The sequence below is a fragment of the Prinia subflava genome, chromosome 2, assembly GCF_021018805.1.
Source record: "Prinia subflava isolate CZ2003 ecotype Zambia chromosome 2, Cam_Psub_1.2, whole genome shotgun sequence".
NCBI classification, from domain to species: Eukaryota; Metazoa; Chordata; class Aves; order Passeriformes; family Cisticolidae; genus Prinia; species Prinia subflava.
Window position 1 is genome coordinate 12,090,456 of NC_086248.1, and position 23,811 is coordinate 12,114,266.

Here is a 23,811-nt window from a genome sequence, read left to right on the forward strand (position 1 = left end):
CAGGCCGGTGGCGGCGGGCGGCGGCTTTGTGTGCGGTGGCGGCGGGGCCGCCTCCCTGTCCCGCCTCGGTGGGGGCGAGCCCGGGCTGTTCAAACACCGCGGGCATGGTGGTAGCAGAGAAAGCTGAGCGTCGAGCGACTGAGGAGGAGGAGGCTGCTCGCGAGAGAGCGAAATGTGAATCCCTGTGTGAGGCAGTTCTGGGCAGGAAGGTCCTGCTCTCTCCCATGTGGTGATCCCCCCTCGCATCCATGCCACGCTCCACTGGCCAAAACCTGGAGGCTCCAGCGGCCGTTCAGCGCCCTGAGGCGGCCGTGGGAGCCGTCGGTGTGCGGGGCTCGGGGGTGCGGCACCGCGGGCAGTGCGGGGCCGGCTCGTCGAGGGCGGCACCTGCTGTGCCACGGCCCCAGCCCCGGCAGGGAGCTGCTGGCAGGCTCTGCTCGCCCCTGCCTGCCTTCCCCTCAGAGAAGGTGGCTGGTCTCACGAGCCTTCGATTGGTCTGGCTGAGAGTAAAAAAGGCACCTGGAAGGTGAAGCCTCTGTACCGCAGCTTCCAAGTGCACGGGATTCAAGCGAGGGTGCTGAAGGTGACCTTTAGGTACCCTGCCCTGAGTCACAGCTTGGCTGGAGGGAGCTGTGCAGGGGCGGGCTCTTACAAAGCGCAGGAGCGCTGGACCTGCTGCTGTCGAGGTCGCTGTCAGCCTCTGTGGCATCAGGCTGGCAAAATAGTTGAGGGCAGGTTGGCCTGAACTGTGGTGGTTTTGGCCCCTCATTCCTCCAAGACACTTCGGATTCAAGGCAGGGGGATTCATTGATTAGCAAATGTGTGCTTGGTACTTTGAAGATGTGAAGTCTTGTGAAAGAACAAAGATTTGTTAATTTCTTTTTGGATGATTTGGCTGCCCAAAAAAAAAGTGTGGGTGGTTGGGATTTTTTTTCCCCTCACATTTCAGTAACCTTAAACAGGTTACAGCTTGTGAGGAGACATGAGCAGTTAGAATGCGGTCACCGAATGTGGGAACAATTTATTAATTCTCATCAATTGATGACCTTTGTGGATTTAAACAATTATATATGATTTTTCCTTTAATTATTTTTGTTTTCTATCTTATGTCCATCCAGAAATGGATATGGGCTGCTTACCTTATTTATTGTGAATTCATTACAATTTTCACCTATATTTCCTCAATAGCCTTTAAAATTTTTCCCTTTATTTTTCCATGTGCATGTGCATGGGATTAAACCATCAACTTGTAGGGAAGCTCTGCTGTGGTGTGTGATATCTTTTGTGGCACCTTGAATGAGAACATTATTAAGACCAATCTTTTAAAGTAACTTTCATTGCCAAAAAACATCAAACCAACAAAAAACAAAACAACCCACAATAGGAAATGGAAAACATTACACTGAGAAACATTACTGTGTATGAGGACAAACTCTGTTTAGGTAAAAAGACTTATTAGAATCCCAGATCTATTGCTTTGTGTTCTACAGCTGAGCAAGACATGGAAAGTTTTGGAAGAACTTCACAAATCCTTGTGTTTTGACTGACACTTACCTTGGGCTCTTTTGTCAATATTTGTTTCTTTCTCTGATCTGTTCTGTCCCTGCAGTTACATACATCAAGTAGCCTCAAGACAAAATCTGAAATTACTAGTAGCTACCATAAATTTATTATTATGTTGTTTCACTGGAAAAACTTGGGGATTAAGATGTGCTGATAGTAGAAGTGGGTCCCAATAAAAACCAGTGCAGCAAGTATGTTAAGGCATTGTAAAACTCGTTATCTGCAAAAGAAGAAAAATAAATGTAAAAAAGTATATAAAACTCTAAAGGATGTTTTTACTTATGCAGTGGTAAGAAACCAAGTGGATCCAGTGGTCTTCAATGTGGCCTAGCAAGGAGTCTGGGAAAGCCCTGTGCTGAGAGCTTGCATGTACATACCCCTGGGCATAATACACAGGAAAGTTATGGTCTGGGCTACTGTATATCTTCCCATTTGTTGTCATTGATTCATTAAGAAATGTTGTGTGAAGCAAATTTCTCTGGCCACACACATTCATTCACCCTTACAGCCTGCATCAGCCTGAGAAGATCAAAAGAAACAATACTATTATGTGATATGTGTGCAGTTGTCCTCCTCGGAGGCACCCAAAATTCAGTGTATTTTGGTTTTTTTTCAGAAGTAATGTATGTATTCTCTTGTCTCCATGTTACACGATGAAAGATTTTATAAAGGGTCTTGTTAATCAGGGCATGGGGAAAGTGACCAGTACCCAAGTGTTCTGAGTGTATTTGGCAAAAGTGTGACAGATTTGGGATCATTTATCCCTGTTCTGTATCAATCAACAAAAGCTACATGTGAAACTCTCTGTAGGACTGGAAAGGATGTAGGTGTAAACACTATGTTTATGTAAACATAAGCTTTTTTTTTCTTAAAATAGATCTAGTACATTTCATGTTAGATAACAATAGTAAAATTTTCAGGTGGATTAAGCATTTGGAGGTAAGTATTAAAGTTAACAGTTACAAAAGCTGCCAGGTTTAGAGCAGCAGATTTATTCCTGCATACGTTCAGTAAACTTGCTAGGGAGTTGTGCTGCTCCCTGCTATGTAGCTGCTGAGGGTGTGTAATCTAAACTATTTCTCTAGCTGATTTACACACATCCAGGTGAGACAGGCTTAGGGACTTGCCCAGTGTCACTTATGGAAACTGAAGCAGATTTCCCTGGTAAGCTGATTGTAACAGTCTGAGGTAGCAATTGCTTTCCCACAAGTTCTTGCAGAGTGCATCAGCATTATCCATTAAGATGAGAAAGCAGTGCAGTCACAAAGGCCTTTGGATGTCTCAAAGGTCTGCAAAGAATACAGATGTTCTTATGACATAAACACTATTACCAGCCACTATACCTAGTGCTTGTATAGTGTTTCAGATGACCAAGATATTGAAAAACATGAGTTATTTCTCTTCCAGTCACCACGAGATCTCTAGCTAATCTCACCTGTGCATCCAGAAGCACTTTATGGAGAAACTAGTAATCAGAGGACTAATTCTATTTAATTAGAACTAATTTTGAAGCCATACGATTCATAAGAAATAGTCTGATAATAGAATAGTACTGTGGCTGTTAAAAACAGATGAGATATTGGATTTATTTAGTGGTAAAGGTGGCTTAATGCTCCACCTTTAAGTGTTCCCAGATATATCAGAAACCATCTTTCTAAAGGTGGTGAAAAGAAAAGAGCTTCTTTCCTTCTGTGCTTTTTGTGTATATTTGGGTTCTTCAAAAGCAATTGGTCAGACCAGTGTTTGTGTACTACTCTTCTCCCTCAGCTTCATTTCTAGCTGCTCAGGGAGCATTGGAAGATTTTCATTAAAACCACAAGGCCTAGAAATGTATTTTTTAGATTTGACAGAAGGTTATAGCAGTTTCTCTGGAAGGCATCTTGCTTGCCACAGATTTTCAAACCCTGTAAATGGCTCGATAAACATCTAGGCATTGGCTATCTTACTGTTGTATTCTAAAGCAAAGCAAAACAAAAATAACTTCAAAAAGTTGCAGGTAAGACCACTAAGTGACATGTTTCATAATGAGGCTGTTTCCTAGAATCACAGAATCAGTTGGGTTGGAAGAGGCCTCTGAGATCGTCAGGTCCAACATGTGACCGAACACCACCACGTCAACCAGACCATGGCACTGAGTGCCACGTCCAGTCTTTCCTTAAACGCCTCTAGGGATGGTGGTTCTACCACCTCCTGGGCAGTCCATTCCAATATTTAATCACCCTTTCCATGAAGAATTTCTTCCTAATGTCCAACCTTCCCTTGCACAGCTGAAGACTCCCTCTTACTGCCAGTTGCCTAGGAGAAGAGGCTGATGTCTGCCTGGCTACAACCTCCCTTCTGGCAGTTGTAGAGAGTTGTAAGGTCTTCTCTGAGCCTCCTGTTCTCCAGGCTAAACAGTTCCCTCAGCCACCCCTCACAGGACTTGTGCTTCAGACCCTTACCAGCTCCATTGCCTTTCCATGGATCTGTTCCAGCCACTTAAATGTCCTTCCTGAACTGAGGAGCCCAGAACTGGACACACCACTCAAGCTGCAGCCTCACCAGTGCCCAGTACAGGGGGACAATCACTGCCCTGGTCCTGCTGGCCACGCTATGCTGGTACAGACCAGAATGCCACTGGCCTTTCTGACCACCTGGACACACTCTGCCTCATGTTCAGTTGCTGTTGACCAGGACCCCCAGGTCCTTTTCCTCTCGCCACTTTCCAGCCACTCTGTCCCCAGCCTGTGGCACTGCAGGGGTTGTTGTGACCCAAGTCCATGGCTTGGCACTTGGCCTGTTTGAACCTCATGCCCTGTGTCTTGGCCCATCGATCCAGCCTGTCCAGGTCCCTTTGCAGAGCATTCCTACCCTCCAGCAGATCAACACTCTTAACACAACTTGGAGTCGTCTGCAAATTTGTTAATGGCAGGCTAGGTATTCTCTAACCCATCTCTCCTTGGTCGTGGGAAAGTCTTCCAACACTCCATTTACCTGGTCTCATGGATATGAGAGCAATGATAAACTTGGGTTTTGTTGGGATAATTACAGTTGCTGTTTTTCCTCTTCTTTTTTTTAATTATGGTGAATGTAATATGTTTGGCACGCTGAGACACTGATCTGTATTACCATGCTGCAAATAAACAGTTGATTGTCATCTACCACTAATTCTGAGAGTATCAGTGATGTAAGTTTTTACTGTGTCCTTCAGCCACAGCAAATGTCAGACCTCTTGCAGGATTAGATGTCTTTATAAATAATCTCATCACAGGTCTTCAGTTTTCCTTTGAAAGTCAAGGATTTGAGGCTCTTCAGTCAATATCCACACCACTGCCTGTTAAAGCCAGGGAAGAACTCTTTGGAAAACTAATTTAGTAAATTAGTAAATTTAGTAAAAACTAGGAAACTCATATTTTGCAGTTTATAGGCATGGGGAGAACTACACTGAAAGGCAGTTTGCTGTTTCTCTTGACCTGCTGCAGGTAATAGGCAGGTGGGAAGAGGACTGGTGAGGTCTCACAGCTTCATGAAGTGAGATTTTCTCCTCACAGTGGTCCATGGAAAAATCACAATGCCACTTCATCAGGAAGACTTGTTCTCAATTAGTTTAATTCTCTGAAAAGCTTAGTTTAGCTAAAATCTTTTTAATGCCACAGCAGGAAAAGTTGTTCAGTGAACACTGGAAGATCTTTGAAGTTGTTTGCACAACTTATAAAATGGCTGCTTAAACAGTTTGTTCCTCATTGTCACCCAGTTTCTTTTCTACCTGTATCCCTCTGTTTTGTCATCATATATTCGATCATTTAGTTGTTTGAAACATTGCAACATTTTAGGTTAATATGTGCTTAAATATTTTATCTTCTTTGGAGCAGTTAGCCAATTGTGCATTTTTATGCAAGCTCACTTTCCTGTTTTTGGAACTTTAGGTCAAAATATTTTGCTGTTTGCAAAGCTTTTTAAACTATTCATTATAATGAAATATTTTACCAGATAATTCACTGGGACAAATGTGAAATGTGCAGTTGGGAAGGTAAAATTATAACCAGTCACATAAACCTGTCCTCATTAGCTCCTTTCAAACATCTCCAAATGTTACCAATAGAGAAAGACATCCTTGGAGAGTGGCTTGAAATGTGAATTCTTTCGTTTTGAATTGGTATTTGCTTGATGTTTGAGAGGAAGGCTTTAATTTCCTACATCTGAGATTCATTTTCAAATGCAAGCTAACAGGAAGATTAGCCTTGAAGGACTATTAGTGACTGGCCAGAATGGTGTTGGTGACTTGAACATAAAAGGCAAAAAAAGAAAAATATGGACTTAAGAGTGAATAAGGGGATGCATCAAACTATACTCTCAGCTGGTGTCAATTGAGATGGCTTCCTTCCACTGGGACTGTGCCAGATGAGACCAGTAACAGATCTGTCCTTTGTGATTCCAGCTTTAGTCCTGGGCCACAACTTAAAAGTAGTTTTCTGGATTGTTTAGTTGGTTCTTATTTTATATGCAATGTATAGAGCCTTTACTGATAACCTGTGGGACATTCTTCAAAGCTTTGCTGTAAAAACTGTTAACAGCAAAGGAAATGCTTGACACTTATTGCAGTAATGAAAATATCTTCAGACACATTAAAGGCCTTTATGGAGTTTTGATGGTTTTATTATTATTACCATCCCTGCTTTGGTAAATCAGCAGGTCAAAGTTTTGTTTATTTATGTCAGAAATTATTGATGTATCTCTGGCTATAAGCAGACATGTATGAAGGGCTATGCCACAATCTTTGGATGTCTTACCATTTCCTCCTTTTCTACATGTCTTTCATAATCTCCCAAGAGACAGCTGGCTGTGTCCTTTATTTTATTTTAACTAATTTCCATGGGCTTCTGTGAAACTTTCCTGCTGTTTCCTTGACAAATCATGGATACTCCAGCCTTGATAAAGGCGTTTGCCTCCTGGTAAAACAAATGATTGTTGGAGATCAGAATCCAGACTCAATAGGGCCAGGTTTGCATTTGTTTCAGCAACTTTTGTGATCTGTTTGTATGTTTGATATATTTATATGTTTTTCCAGGCAAATGCAAGGGGGTTTTGTATGAACCATAGCTTCTAAGTCAGAAAATTGCTTTGAAGTGAGCCATGATCAATAGGAGGCTGAAAGAAGTGTCTTTTTCTGACCATTGTACATAATTGCTGTAAAATGGTTTGACAGGTTGCAGACTGTATGTGGCAAAATAAGGTGAAGATGAAAAAAAATACAGTACAAGACAGAAGACAGGACAGCATGTTAGTCTTGTAGCTACTCCAAAGAAGACATGACTGAGAGAAGAAAAGGTTACATGGAGTTTTGTATAATGATATTATAAAACATCATTTAAAAATCCTTTAAAACTGCTCACTCATTTTGGCTTCATTTTTAACAAAATTAATTATTTTGTAACATACTTTCAATTTAGGTAATTTGAAATGTCAATGCAGAAGGAGCAGTTAAAGTCATAATGTCCTAGCACCCCTTAATTAAAAGAGTTTTAAAGCATTGCTGTTTGACTTACAGCTAAGAAAACTGAAAAACATATATTTAGTGCTGTTTCCACCATTATAATTTTTGGATGTTAATTTCTCTTTTGAGAATTGCCCATTGTACCAGGAGAGAGTTCCTTGTTTTACTGTTAACTGAAACATCCAAAACTATAATCCTGCTTTGGTAGTGCAAAGCTGTGTTCATGTGATCAGACATCACATGTTAAATGTTTTTTCATCTGTAATCTAATATTTATGAGCTATTACAGTATTGAGGCTTTCTGGTAATGAAGGTATTTGTTTTCCAGTGACACAATTTCACTGCTAAAACAATTTCTATTTAACAGAACTGAAATGTTCTTGATATCCGCAAATGTAATTCTGTCTAATACTGAAGTTTAGAATAGATGGGCCACATTAGCAGAGGAATACAGAAATGTACATTATTTTGAAAGCCATGCAATTTATGTTAAAGGATGAAAATAATGGTGAAAACTTGTGATGTTTTGTTACTATTCTGAAATTACCCAAGTCTTCTAACAACAGTTTTCATTGCATCATTTCCAGAGTGGTAAATACATTACATTTTGGCAAGATCATTGTCTCAAAAATACTAGCACTGTGCTGGCATTCCTTTGACTTGTATTCCAGGTGTGGGCAGCTAGATCAGCATTATGCAGTACAGAAAATCACATTTGTGTGCCAGGGTTTCAGACTGCTGGTTAAGACTTGTTCTTGGCAGACCAGCAGGACAGATACAGGGTCAGAAGGCATCATCCTTGCAGTGTGTCATGGTGTTGAGGACTTAGTTTTTGACTCCTCTGGAAAAAACACTACTGAAATGTTTCATTTCTAAGCAATTAAAAAAAGACCACACTTTTATAGTTTAATGTTCTTACAAGAGGTAGGAGCAAACTGAATATAGGTAAACATCAGTGAGAGAAGAGTGCTGTATTTATGCAGAAGCATGTCTGTGTATGCATTGATGTATACGTGTGTGTGTGCATGCATAGGCGTGATTTTATACTCCAATTTACTCTATAGTAAATTTTAAAACTGTTTATCTTTTTCAGAAATTAAAAAAAAGGTGAATCTTGTCTATAATATTTTTCTTTTTTAAAGGATGATGTCAGTATGATATTAATTATCTGCTTCTACAAAGGGTTTAGGATATGTCTACATGGGGCAGCCGAGCATGAAGACCATCCCCAGTTCACCTAGGGTGATAAATCTGTGAAGCACATTATATCGTTGACAGCTCAAGCACCAAAGGTATATAAACTGTATTTGCTTGCCCCACTGCTCAGGATAGTAAGTTTTCCCCCTTCACAAGGCTAATAACCTGGGCTCAGCTTAATTTTGAAACTTCTGTAGTGTATCATTCTGACACTTGACCAATGCCAGCCAGGCAACTGTGTCATGCTGGAGCATGCTGGGTGGATGCACCATGTATAAACAGGAAGAGTATTTGTCTTAAGCTGTTAAAAGAAATATTTAATATTAATCACTGTCTATTTTATTTTTCTTATTAATATTTATACTCACCTTTCAGACCTATGACTTTGTTGAATAGTGTGCAGTAGAGTTGGACTCATGGTAGATGATCATAATGCTAAGATATAAAAAGCAGGATGAAAGAGTGTGTCATGGGGTTTTAATTCTAGTTTTAGTTTAACCTTTAGAGCTGTAGCAGATCATACTCAAGCTCATGTCATCTTTGAGTTAACTTTCATTTTTCCTCACTTGTAAAAGGGGATAGTGGTGGTTGGTACGCCTGTGAAGTGTTTCAGAACTTAAGGAAAATTGCATATTGGTAACTAAGCCAGTGAAAAATGACTAGATTTTCGTTTTGTAGTATGTTTCTCCTAATATAATGGTGAAACAATATTCTGCACTGAAGATGGAATGGCTCTGTGATGTAGAAAGTAAAGATAAATGTTGGAATGAAACAGAGGAATTCATTTCACCTTAAGGGATGCTGCAGTGTGAAGATGTACATCTAGGGTAGTCATAGGCTTCTTTTCTAGTCAGTGGAGAACACTTGCCTCAATCCATTTGACTTTCTTTAGATATCTGCTTGAGGATGAGATGAATAATGCCTTATGAATAATACTCATTATATAATTTCATCTTACATCCTACTATAGAGGTATCTCCAGCTGGTCTGTATTGGTTGTGGTTGCTTTTGTTTGGCTAAAGCACCCCTTGCTTTAACTTTCCTTAAGACTAATTTGTACAAGTAACCTAATATTTTTAGTGATGATACTACTTTTTTCCCTTTCCTTCCCACACATATCTTGTGTTAACCTTCAAAAGGAGTTAATGAAGCACATAAACAGCAGCTGAAACTGCTTTTCATATAATATCATCATGAGCATTGGTCAGCACTGCTCTAAAAAATGAGAGGTACATTTGGCATGCACAGTGAAATGCTGAAGTGGTGATCAGTATTTTGACAAACAGCTGAGTCTGGTCTGGCCAGCTATCAGGATGGTTGCATACACATTTTGCTGTATTATTTTGATTGCATTACTTTTGGTTTTGAACTGAGGTCAGGATAATTATAGAGAGAGATGTGTCTGCTTAACAAGGCTATAAAATGTCTACTCAGTTCCTGCATCTCCTTCTGAGGTACAATGACATTTCTACTTGGTCTGTGAATTGTGTCATTGCAGATATGATGGTTGTAATATGCATACAAAGCTTTTCCATATATTTACAAAAATACATGTTTCATCCTCTTTGGAACTAGGATATTATTATATACAGAGGGTAACAACATATTTAGACTCTGTTATTTGTGCAAGCTTGTTCTCATGAAATTAACATAAAGAGAGTTCTCATTTGCACTTAAGTGGTGGCATTTTTTCCTGGAGCTGGCTCAGGAATCTGAGTTAAAAGTAAAGGTGAATAATGAAACGTGATGTATGTGTACATTCCATGTCCCATTATGCTGATAGCCGTGTATCTGTCATTTTGGAGATGACATGAAAAGATAATGAGTAAGCCTTTGTGCATATCCTGTGGCTTAGAGAAGGAAAAAGCTCTTCTGAGTCTTGCATGTCGTTAGCAGTTGGTATTGGAAAACCCCCTCCTGCTTGTCTTGCCTTGTGAGATGTGAGACTTGAAAGAACTTTCGTTTCTTTTACTGGTTTGAAAACATATTTAACCTCTGAGAAAGGAAGCCAGGGAAAAGCATTGAATAACTTGATTTACCATCTCTTGAAATACCTCCTTTACTAGTTCTGTGCCAGAATCTGAAGTGCTGTAGTGACAGCAGCCAAAAGGGAGTGAGGATTTGGATAGAGATAAAGGGAAAGATTAAAAAAAGAACTCTAAACCTATATTTAATCCAATGGTCTCGTTATCTGAAGCTGGCCACTTCCAGGAGCTCTGCAAACCTTTCCTTTAGTGAATGAATTGAGCCCTGTGCCATAATGACAAATACTTCTGGGAAATACTTGCAGTATGTTAATGCTACAGTGAAAAAGTACAACTGAATTAGACAGAAAAGGTAGAACTTTTTACATCTGTGGTGCATGTGGTTTATGGAGGCAAAGATGACCCAAGAGAGTGTCTGAGTTGTTGAAAAGCAGGTTTTGGAATGACATCCCAGGAGCAGCTGCTGCTGAGACTGGGGGCAGGGGGACAGTGCAAAGTGCTTCTTTAGTCCAAGAAAAAAAATGGGGTTTATTAATGTTTCTGATGGATTTATTATAAAACATTGTTACTTGAACATGATTCTAAAATTTTAATTTACCTCTTTGTAGTGAACTTTTAGCTGGTTGATTTGAAGTTTAGTAAACTTCTACTGACTTAAACCAGCTGAGAAGGTTTTTTCACAATCATCACAATATTATTTACTTGAAGTATCTCCTGTACTATAAGCTATCTGGAACAGAGAGCTCCAAAGCTCTAAGAAAAATGGTTTCATTTTTGGAAGTAGATATTTACCCCTATGTAGAAGTGTTCAGCAGCATACATCCAAATTTGAGGATGTCTGGTAGTTAGGCATTGCAGAACTGAATCTAGCAGTACCTAGGTCACCCTTGTGATTATGTGTTGCCTTTGGAGATTTTGGCATTGGGTGAGCTGTATGATCCCTGTAATTCTACTTGAATTTCACATCCTCCTTTTCTCCCTTCGTAGAAATGTCTGCTTGGTGACTGAAGGTTCACAAGGCAGACATGTAAAGCTATATTATAATTTCACTTTTCCCAGACATCACCTTTTTTATTTCTGCTGTTAGAGCCTCATGCAGGGTAAAAACAGTGTATGTCCTCACATCTAGCTGTTTTCTGGAGTCACTTCAAAGCTGCAGCTGAACCAAGAGGACAAAGATGGACAGAGAATTCTAAACAGTGTCTGCAAGTTTTGAACAGTCCATAGGAATGTGCATAATGACAATTTTGGAGAAAGGTGCCACACATGACATCATGGCAGTCACAGCAAGAGGCCACAACTTTTTTTTTTTTTTAATCAAAGTGGTAAGTGAGGCGTGGCAAAAGTGAAGACTTTGGAATGTTGCAAGGTCTTGAGAATCTTAGGAAGGCTGAAGGCAGAGAGGCTTGGAGTAAGAGGCTTTTCAGCGGCTGACTTGCTTTAATTAGGAGCAATGGTTTTAAAGTTCAGCATGCCAATGGAAAATAATTCTCTTGCAAAGCCATTAGTGAGAATCTGAGTTCTTTACTTTTGTTGTTATTTAATTCCACTAGTGTATGAGGTTGTCATCAGAAGAATGTTTGTTGCTTGTTTATTCAGGTCAGGAAAGTTGTTAATGAAATATGTAGTCACATAATAATTATGTCATCAGATACACTGCTACAAAACTCTCCTTAGTGAAGAGGAATTTCCTTTGCACCTGATGATAATATTTTTCAGCATAAAATATGTCAAAGCTTAGAAGATTATCTTGGCAGGGCATCATACCATTAAAGCAAGATTGAATATATCCTGTCCAAATCTCTTGCTTCTTGTAATGGTGCCTAAGGCTGCAGTCCTCCAGATGTTGATTCTACCAGCATTTACATTTTGAATGAAAACCCCCTCTTGTTACCATAGACACTTCACAGTAGAAATTCTACACCTTTTTTTGCAGTACAGTTTGTGTGATGTCATGCAAAATATTGTGATGGGGAAAAAAACACAAGCAGATTTCCACCCCCCCCTTCAAAATAATTTGCCTTTGGCAATTATAATGAGAGAGGATGGGACAGCAGCTATTTCATGCTCCTTGCTTCCCAGTCTAGGTTAAGGTTGCACTGTTTGTCCATAAATAGTTAAAAATTGTCTCAGGAAGGTAACAGAAGGTGCTGCAGTAGAAATAGAAGTGAAAGGGCAAGCAAAACCTTCCTTGCACTAACACTGTCCAGACATCATCAACATTAAACTTAATGACCTTATTTACACTGAGTCAGTTCACACTACTCTGGTCTTAAAGGGACCCTAAACAAAGTAAGAATGGGCATCATTTCCTCTAAATTTTGGTAATTGACACAACTGCTCCCACAGGGGTTCAAGAGATGGTGGTAAGACAGTTCCATTTCCTTCATTTTGTTGGCTACCAAAGGCAGCATGCAGCCTTCTTGCTGCGGTGCTGCAGTTTTACACAATTTTGTGAATGAAAGACGGGACCAAGTGATCAAGCTATGACAAAGGATGAGCTAATAGGACACTGAAATGCATCTTTTTTGGTGTATATTATAGTAATAATATACTATATTAGTAATAATAAAGTTGAGCAAGATTGGGCAGGCTGCCATTGGAATTAAATTATTTTTTCAAGAAAAACTATGTCACCACATGCATATCCAAAGGTTGCTTCGTCTTGATCTCATTTACAAGTTTAGCTATCTTATGTGCTCCGTGTTTTTCTGGATTAGTAGCTGAGGCTTGAATCTTGTAACAAGATTCATGGTGCAGATGCAGAGACTAATTTCCAGTCCATTGCTACTATATCTGCCCTGTACACTCTAAATTACAACTGTCAGCCTGAAGAAGAAAGGCATGGCTTGGAGGATTGCTCTTTCACTTTCAGGACTCTCCAACAAGCAGATCTTGCTGAGCAGAATGTGTACACATTACCTTTGTCATGTGTGTGTGGTTTTGTGGTAGTCAGATATACATGAGAAGAAACAATACTGAGAAGTAATACACCGAGTCTTCCATACAAGTGACTTATAAAGGTAAATGATTTTCCCCACTGCTGTTTTCCCCTAAACAGCAACTTTGCATGGGAACATCTCATTAGAAAAAAATATTGGGATTATGATGTGTGTGGAATTCATTTACAGGTTATACTTATTCAAAATGAGAGGGATCAATCTTCTAAAACTCACTTTACATCATGTCTTTATTTAGTAGCAGAAATACCATTGCATGTAGTATATTCAGTAAATGCACACAAGTACATGTGCTTCAGAATGTCATGTGCTCTTTGTTTTGTGCTTGCACTTCACAATAATTTCTGTTCAGCCATGATATCTTTTGGCATGGATGGATGCTTGTTTGTAGAACAAGTAAAATAATTCCTGAGTTAGAAAGGTCATAGATGGGGCAATGGGGCTGGGGACCAAAAGCTGGAAAATATGTTAACATAGTTTAATCAGTCATACTAAATTCCACTGTGGCATATTTCCTCAACAAATTAGTTAAAAGGAATCTGGGTTCTGTCACTGGAAAAGAAAACACTTATCTTTATTCTAAAAAGATTTTTTTTTTCTTTAATTATTGTGTCTGAAAGTTTTGGGGGTTTTATGTTTGTTGGGGTTGGGGTTTCTTTTGCATTTTTATGAGTTAAAGTTCATGCTCTAATGTTTAAACCTTATATTAGGATATTTGACCTTTGCTGTAAATTTTGCCAGAGCTGTGTTATGTAGCCTTGATCAAGTTACTCATCCCTTCTGTGTCTCACTGTATTCAGGTGACTCTCCAGCACTGTCCTAAACTTCAGTGTGTCTGTAAAATGCATAGTGGAATGTGATGTCAATATCAGATGGAATTTCTAAAAATTAGTGCCATTCAAAGAAGTAGTAATTATTTGGAGGTTGGCTAATTTGTCTTATCCAGCATGTTCTCTGGTGAAGAGCCATTACTTCAAATACTGAAAGAATGTGCATTGGTGAGGCAGTGTGGGTTTTGGCAGAACAATATGCTTAGGTGAGCAATCCCAAGCAAAGGAGAGCAAATATGAAAGGATATCAGTGAAATTCATCTGAAGAATGACTGTGGTTGTTTCATTTCTAGAATGACCATGTGAGTTATGCAACATTAACTACCTCTTGAACAGTTTAAAGCTAAGGTTGGAAACCAGTTTAGAATTGCTTTATTGTGGCCATTCTTATGCATCCTATACAACTGGTACCCAGCCTCCTTCTTCCCTTGAGAGGAAGGGTAAGAAAGGCACTTCAGGAGGGAATACAGTTCCTTTGCTCTGGGATGACTCTGCAATCATTAACAACAGCACTCTTGATGAGTTGCACTCTCGGTACATTCAAATTGAAATTTCTCCTCTATAAGAGTGCTACCTCTTTTTCACAAGTACCTTGTAGAGCTTTATAGTTTATGAGCTTCATAATGGTGGCATCCCACCCTGAAATACAGCTGTAGTATGATATGCTGTGCTGAAGAACTCATCTATGGTTACTTTTTTCTTAAATAGATATGCCTAATGGAGTTTTAAAAATACAGAAGTAATTAACAAAATTCAGTAATTCGTAATATGGTAAAAATAGAACTCCTCTAAATCACTTTAAAAGCTGGACTCTTTCCATCTACACCATTTAAATAGGTATTAATTTAAAGCCAGCTGCTTCTTGCCTTTTGCATTTCAGTATTGCTCTGTTAGCTTTTTGTTCTTCCTCCTGAGGATTAAATCTGTGTCCTGCAGGCTTATCAGCCCTGACTTTTTGAATGTGACAACGCTCGCTGTGATTGCCTAACTCATCAATCAAGCAGGACCCTAGCCTTCACAGAGCCTCTTTCTTGAATAGCACACACTATTTCCATACTAAGGGCATACTGTGCCATAAAATAATGTTTATGTTGCTTTAGGCTTAATACCATACCATTTATGAGCACAAGTGCTGAAGCAATTTGGAAAGAGATGTTAACTTTATATCCTACTCGGGAAGTAGTTTTATTACTATATATGCAAAGCAACAGGAAAGCAAAGCTTTGCTTTTATATTTTATTAACTATCATTATCATGTTTCAGAGCCTTTCCTTGTATCCGTACTTGCAGACATATAGAAGTCTTTCTTTATGAGCATACTAAGCAGTCAGGAAATTAATAATGTAGCTTCTGAATCTTTAGAAAAAGCACTTTCTTTGGAAAACAAATAATTGCTTCAGCAATTAGGCTTAAAAATGCCAGATGTAGAAAAGTAATATTGTGCTTTGGCATTGGAAAGTGGGATGGAGATGAAAGCAGCTTACCTAACTGCTATGCAAAGGAATATCACTGTTGGTAGGGCCAGCCATTTAAATATGAATCAACACAGTCCTGTGATATCCTAAAATCATTGAAATATACATCAGGTTACTTTTTGTTAGCCCACTGATTTCATTCTTTGGGGTTGTTTTCTGAGGTTTTTTTTTATAATTGGGAGATTGAGAAACCAATGTTAAGATTTTTCAAGTTGGTACAAGTTGTCAGAAGTATGAATTTTAATCAGATTACAAATTTCTATGAACTTTCACAAACCTGTGGAAGTTTGTAATACTGTGATAAGCAAAGTTCTGAGATACAACTTTTTCAGTCTCTGAAATGGCTTTTGACTGGGTTTGGAAAATGAAATTCTACACTGAGAAAACCAGTGTACAATTAAATGTCTTGTTTTGGTAAGGTTTAAGGCTATATTTATTTTTTCATAAATATGGTGGTTTATTTTTATACCATAGAAAACATCTCAAAAAACTCTAATAAGAATACTGAGAAGCTACTTACTAAAGGAGCTTGATCATGTTCAGTCTACTTTTCATGGAAATTCCAACAGAACGGAATTTCCTATGGAAATACGTGTTGTACTTTTTGTGAGAATTTACTGTGTATAGAGTAAAGAGTATATTTGCTAAACCCATTCTGAATCCAAAGTATTGATTACACCCAGGAAATGGAATCCTAGAATAGAGATTGCTTGTATTAAAAAAATAAAAACAAAATAAACCACAAAAAAAAAATCTATGACTTTATAAGGCATTCTGTAGGAATGAGAAGATTATTAAGTAAGAGCCTGTCATGCAGATCCCTTGTTCATTGCAAATGAGTTTTTAAAGTGGAAGGGGCTAATGATGATACAGATGTGGCACAAGCATTGTCACATCACAATTGCTGCTTTGAAACTTTCAGATGCTGACAATCATTAAAAAAAAAAAAAAAAAAAAAAAAGAAGAAGAAGAAAACAAAAACCAACTCAAAAAAAAAATCCCCAAACCAGCCAACCAAGCAAACAAAACCACAATAAACCTCCCATGATAGTTTTATAACAAGAAATGAAATTACTGAGATAGCATATCATAATCTGAAAAAATATTATCTTGTCCAATCTGAGATTTTAGTAATCAGGTTTAATGGCTAATTGAACATACAAATTATCATTAAAGCCCTTATAGCTTAGCTAAAAACTTTTGAAATGTTTTTCACTGAAATTATATGATTTTTTATTATTATACCTCTTGTCTTCTTGCGTTCAGTCTTCATTACCTAGCAATCGATTTTTTCTAAGTGCTCATAATAATGAAGTCAAACATTAGTAGAGGAAAGGTTACAGTTATTCTTTATCCACTTGTTGCTGACACAGAAATTGTTCAATTGATATTGTATGAAAGATTCTGGGACAAGCAGAGAAAGTTGTGATTGTAGCAATTAGAGATTTCCCTACCATTATGGTTGGTTATGTCATTCCAGAGGAGACCAGAAGCCTCTCGTACATGGAGCACACCATTTCTTCTCAATAAGATTTTATGGCTGGCCAAGTTAAGCTGTAATGAGATACAAAATGAGAACTATCTGTTTCCTGTGCATTTTAGTGGAGCATTAAGGTATGGATCTGGATCTTGGTATGAATCCAGCAAATGCCAGGTGTGCTTTCCTAGCCTCACACAGATGAACATTCATGGGCTTGGCACGCTTCCGAAGGAGCTTGTTCAGGAAGGAGCTGATGCTATGCTTTTTGGTTGGTTTGAAATCATGAAGTGTTGCAAACAGCCACCCTTCTTCATTGCTAGTCAAACTAGTTTTGGCTTGAAAGATAACACAAGTTTCTTTCTTTGAAATCCATATTTGTAATTTCTGTAGAAAAGGCCTTCTGTTTGTTATTCTTTTATGAATCAGTAATAACACAACTAAATACAGATGGTTTGGGTTGGTATCTAAGTTTAATTTGCAAAAGCAAGTAACCTCACCATAAAGTGTGAACTGAAGTGGGGCCATGTGGAATTACCTTTGCAGTTCACCAGTTGATCCAGAATCTATTATTCTGCTGGCATGCACATCTTTCATTTGTAGTTATTTTAGTTCCTCCAAGTGATAAACTATGTTAATGTCAGTGTTGAGTGATATTTGAGAAACTGATCTCTTGTTATACTCAAAAATTCATTTTAAAGAAATATCAAATTTACAAGGAAACTTCACATTTTGAGATAACGGTGCATTCTGAGTTCAGCTCTTGCCTGTTTATGTCATGGTCTATCTTGATGGCAATACATTCAGTTTTTACTCAGAGTTCCAGGTTTACCCAGAGCAAAGGATGTTCTCCTCCAAAATCATTCTGAATAACATTTTACACTTTATAAAATCATTAGACAGTCAAAAGAGGCAGAATATTGCTGGAAGAAAAAGAAAGATCTTAAGATTAAGTAAATGAAAGTGCCTGGTTAAAAATTAGTTTTATACCAGTCTTCCTCCTGCTTGGCAAGTCACTTTAAACAGATTTTCAGAGTTAGGGAGGAATTTCATGTTCTTTATTTTCAAGTAGCCCCAATGTTTTTGGGCCTAGATTTAAAAAATTCTAAGCACTACAGATCTAACTGAGGTGTGTACTTGTACTACATAAATTATTTAAAAAAGGATGCATAGGTAACAAATTGGACATTCAGAATTAATGGTGTTTTTATTGTTTTAACATTCTTCCATAGAAAGAGGGAATGATAATTCTTGTTCACAGATGGGGTGTGAGATAAATTCAGTACCATTTATAAGGTTCTGAGGTGCTATTGTGGTATTGAAAAACTTGGGAGGAGGCCACAATCACCCAGTATTTAAATGACATTAAATATGGGCCAGGGAAGCTCATTTGTGTGCCACATGAGAGCAGAGGAACAAATATTCAATTACCTATGGGAATGTAATCAGTGCCTTGAGTGGTTTTGGTCATATCCTGAAACATTTGCTGCAAGACCAGTGCATACACCAAAACATACTGTCTGTGTCTTTTGCCTGTGTCTTGATTTTACAGATGCTTAGTTGAGAATGTTCAAGCTTATTGTTAAGCATAATATAACTTTAAATATGGATTTATTCATACTAAAATTGATCTATAAACAGCTTCATGATGTTAAATAAATACTGCATCACTGGATTATTGTATTGGAGGTAAATGTCTAAACTGTTTCCTATTTCTAGTGAGCTGAAAGTATTTCGTAGTTCTTGTTGATCACTGTGTTGCCAGGAGATGAGCAGAGAGAAGCAACTGGTTAACAGCTGGTTGCATCTGGTCACAGCCAGGAAAGTGCAGCAATAGAATAAACAACTCAGTTTTCAACAGCTGCATTTGCAGTTACAGTCTACTGAATCAAATAAGTGCAGTTTTCCAAGTATAATTTGTGAGCTAGAAACATAAATTATCTTTAGAAACCTTTAGTAGTAACAAGAAAAAAACCTAACCTTATTTTATAGTTTTTTTCCTCTTTTACTGTTGTTATTTTTAGTTCCTGTCTTTGTTTTAAACATTGAGAACATCTACTAATAAACAATAGGCTTAAGCATTTTCATTCTCTTCTGTGTTTTGCACTCTGATGTACATTTCTGTGTTTTAATCTCCAGAGATTCTGTGCTCTCCTCTTTCACTTCTGGGAACACTTGAGTACTGTTAGATATTCCCTGATAAACACTAAGGACCTTGCTAACAGTTTTCACTGTCCCTGGGAAGTCACCAGATACAATATTGATGGGTAAGTGTAGAACATGTTATTGAAGAACTAATTGGATTTGGAATGTTGTCAAGTAATGGAGTGCCTAAATGTGCTACTGAAAGGTGTCCAGAGAATGAGAGATGGTCATACTGTTTGAAGACATCATGCCTGGGGCCAAAAATATTTGTGTCGTTTCTCCATCAAGATGTCAGCATTCTCAGCTGCCGTGTTAGTCTGTATTATCTACCAGTCTTGGAAAGTAGTAGCCTGTGAACAAGAAAAAGAACCATAAGATCACAGGTATAGCAGATTATTAAATCAGGGCATATCAAGTTTAGGTGAAATTTTGGCAGATCAAATATTAAATCAGGGCATATCAAGTTTAGATGAGATTCTGGCAGATCAAAAAACCTTTCACGTTTCCTTTTGATCCACATACCACTGCAGCTGCAGTTGCTGTTATGCAGTGCCTTCCCCTACATGAAAAGCCATTTCCAAAGTAACAGGCAATAGACAAAAAAGTTTATCTAAGTTACCAAAGAACCTTAACAGTTCTCAACATGTTCTCTTATCTCTTAAGTAATAACTGCCTAATTATATATTTACTTGGGAGACTGAAAGGCTTTCTTCAAAGTCATTAGTACTACTTGCATAGCTAGTCCATATTTTATGGGCATGAAACTTTTTATTCACTTTATTCTCATTAAATGAAAAACCAATGTTTGGGGTCTGATTTCATAAAATTTAGTTAAGGTTTTTGGATTACAGTCTGAATAAGGACAAGAGGAGTGAGCTCAAGGCTGTGTTGTAAAACATACATGATGCTAAAATGTGTTCTTTTAACAACAATCTTTTCTGTTTCAAATTGATGTGAACCAATACAGCAATTAAAAACTCATTGCACTAGCAAACAAATAATCATACTAATATGAGTGCTAGCATATTTGTCATATTAGTGCATCTTTTTCAATAGAGCATAAAGAATTCTAAGATGTTTTGTTTACTTATTCATCTGAACTTTGGTGTGCAAAAATGTCATGCCAGAAAAGCCAGAAGAGACAATGATTTCCTAACTATGTTTGTCACATAGGTAGATGCACACCTATGTGTATTTTTAAAAGGAGCAACGTTAAAGATGATAATTGAGCCATTTAACTGTATGTATGTCTTTGATTCATAAAGGTCATCAGTCAGATATCTGAAAGGATCCCTTGGTGAGTCCAAGTGTTAAAATAGTGTATTTTTCATCCATCACATCTTCACTCAGCCTAAAGAAATGCTGCTGTTTATGTTAATGACCTTATCAGCACAAATCTGGTTTTTTACTTTATGCATCATCACAGTATCAGCAAATGTAACACCCCCTGGACACAAGCTGGCTCGTACCAGTGGAAGAAATGTCTTAAGCTAGAACCAAGGCTGTAGGTAGATTGAGTTGGTCTGCACTTATGTAAATTCTTGTTTCATTAAAAGTGGGGTGAACAATTACAGAGTTCACCCCAGAACAGAATGAGGGGACACAAGAAACAAAAACAGTAGGAAAAAAAAAGAAAAGCAGACAAAATAAATGTCTCTTTTGCTCTCAGTGGAGTAACAAGCAGACAGGATAGAAAACATGGACAATATTAGGAGTCCTTCAGTCCAGCATCTCTGCAGAGGGATCTGGTCTGATCTCTGTGGCTGCTCAATATATCTGACAACTGCTAGAGAAAGGAATGGACCCCACATCTTTGGTACCATTGTTCCTGTCCAAAAGGATGGCAGAAGTAGTTGTTTACTTTGCCATAGATGCATTTCTCCTGAATTGTTACAGCATTCTCAAAAGGACAAACTGAGGTGTGAATGGAGCATTTTGATCCAGGAGATTCCCCACACCAGTACTCCCCTGTGAGTGTGGACTCCAGCTCAGCTAGATTAAAAGAAGTGGAGACAGTGGTCATGTCTTGAAGCAGCATTTAAATATGTAATTTTAGCCAAGTTGAACGTGTATGTCTCCACTCTCTTTTCTCTGATTACAATGTCACTGATAAATTATACATGTTTTTTTACTACATATGAGTAGTAAACATATACTACATATGAGCTATTTCTCAGTGTCAGTAACCAGGAGTGATGAATGATTGGCAGTGTTTTGCTCTGTGAGTAAAAGTAGATACAATGGGTTAATCACATATGTGAGTTTAGCATGGCATACCCTCATACATTTTTTTTGATCTTCCAAGAAAGCAAGACCAATATAAGGGACATTTCCCAGAGCCCTTGCTACTTTAGTGATAACAAAACCTGAGCTTTGTATCATCACATAGCAACTTGTGGTGTCAAACACTGTGACTACTTAGGAACAGTCAGAAAAGACTGAGAAGTGGTATTATTAGAAAGCATTACTTCTGTTTCTCTTATCCTGTTGACCATTGTATTCTTCCCACTCAATGTATAACTCATGGTGTCAGCACTGATCCTGGTCCTGATCTAAACACAGAAGGGGGGAGATTTTTAAATGCCAGCCATCTGTTTGCTCCTTAAAGGAATGCTGGTCAGCTACTAAAGCCACTGTCAGCAACAGGTAGAGGAATGTGAAGAATGCTTAGAAAAAATGCATAAAATGTATGTCTTGTTTTCTTATCTCTTCTCTCACACAACAAGAAGACGCTTACCACCAGCCCTGTAATTGTCTCTTGGCAAATTGTTTCATTACTATTTCCTGCCCCAGACAGAACAAATTGTCATTATTCTTCTAATCTAAATTTCTACTTGTCTATATAAATAAAAGTAGTGTGGCCAAGAAGGGTACCTTTACAAAGTATGAACTACCATCTGCAGTACTGTTATGCCATTATGCTTCTGAGTCTTTCAGACAGGTTTTTGCTAATATCAAGAAAATAATTTTGAAAATGATTTTTTAATGCTATAGTTGCTCATAAAGTGTTTGTGTGCTTTTTTTCTCCATTGCTGTGGAATTTTTGGGAGCAGCAATAGGAGAAAACAGCAGACAAATGAAGGTGTAAAATGCATCTGAGCAGAGTACTGGAAGGCAACAGAAATCACATAAAACTCTTGTATTCTTACTTAAGGAAAAATCCAAATCACAGATTTGCATATGATGTTACTGTATTATTTGTGCCACTTTCTCTGGCTTATTTAGTCTGTGATGACCTTGAGCAGCAACATCCGTTTTAATTACAGTACTTCACCTTTTTTGAACATAAAATTAGAGGAAGTCTGAGGCCACTCTGGAAAAAGGTTTAGTTACCTAATCTGTGGTTGAGTTTGAGATGAGAAGCACTAGTTCCTGGATGGTCATTCCCTCAGAGAGCAGTGGAGCACTGCAGGACAGTGAAAGCCATCAGTGCAGCGTGGGTGATCCCGCTGGGAATGCTGTGCACTGCGCTGGAGCACGAACTGCTCTGCTCACGGAGGAGTGCGTCTGTCAGGCTGAGGGACACTGCATATGCTTTTTGGAAGGCAGCAGACATGAAAAAGAGAGTTAGCACAGAAAAAATGGCTCTGTGGGCTTTCAGCTAATGTATCTTGGCTCAGCGCCACGGAGCTATGCGGGTTTATTAAATGTAAGAGCTGTTGCTTATGTGTAAATTAGGGCTGCCACCTGGCTGCTTTCCAGCTGTCTTGCCTGCTTTTATTCTGAACTTGCTGGCTGCTGCTGGAGCTACTGTACAATTTGGTCTGGACATTCTCGGCAGACATTTCTTTGGAATGTGGATGGCCCTTTCTGTGTTGAAGATGACAACATTTTACCTGTGTTTCAGCAATAAAGAGCCACTGAAGTCACAGAGGTGAAATGTTAATGTTATTCTGAAATGTTAATGGCGGTGACCAACCTGACAAGTTAGAAAAAAAGGGTCATTTAAAATGTAGAAAAACAGGATAGCTCAATCCAAATAAAATTATGGTGAAAAGGCATGCAGTCTTTTTGACTGTGTTTCTTTTTATAGCCTATTCAAATTATAAGTTATGTAGATGAATGTAGATAATAAGTTACAATAGAAACATTTTGACACTGCTTTCTAGGCCAAGAGAAGCTAGTAGATAGAAGTTTTACTTCCTAAGAATTTTAAAAATGTCTTTGTTATTTTTTTCTTGGCTTTTGTTTTGTGTCTGACACTAGAGACATTCCAAACTTTAGCTGCTTAATTCAGTTACTAATAAGGACCATTTTCTCAGTTTCTTAAAAGAAGGTGCTCAGTGTCTTTCTTGATCACTCAAAAACCTTTCTTTCACAGTGTCCAATACAAGCCACATCAGACAAGACTGAGAGTGCAAGTGCTGGATGTTTTAGTTAATTTTTTGCTCAAAATGTCTGAAGAATTATTTTATGATCTCACTCAAGCACCATTTTAAAGGCAGCGGTGATACTTCCAAAGGTCTGGTGGGTGTCCAAATTAGTCCACACATTTCAGAGGCAACATTTGTATTCTGACCATGCATGGGAATGTATGTCTGTGCTACACAATATGAAGCCTAACTCAGGTGTGTTTGGTAAATGGACCTTCTTGGCTGCCTTTTCTTGTATTTGTGAAGTTGTATTACCTTATGACTTGGAAACAGTCTTAGCAACCTGTACCAAGCTACAGAAGACTTGCATTCTCGTGTATAGATGAGAAGAAA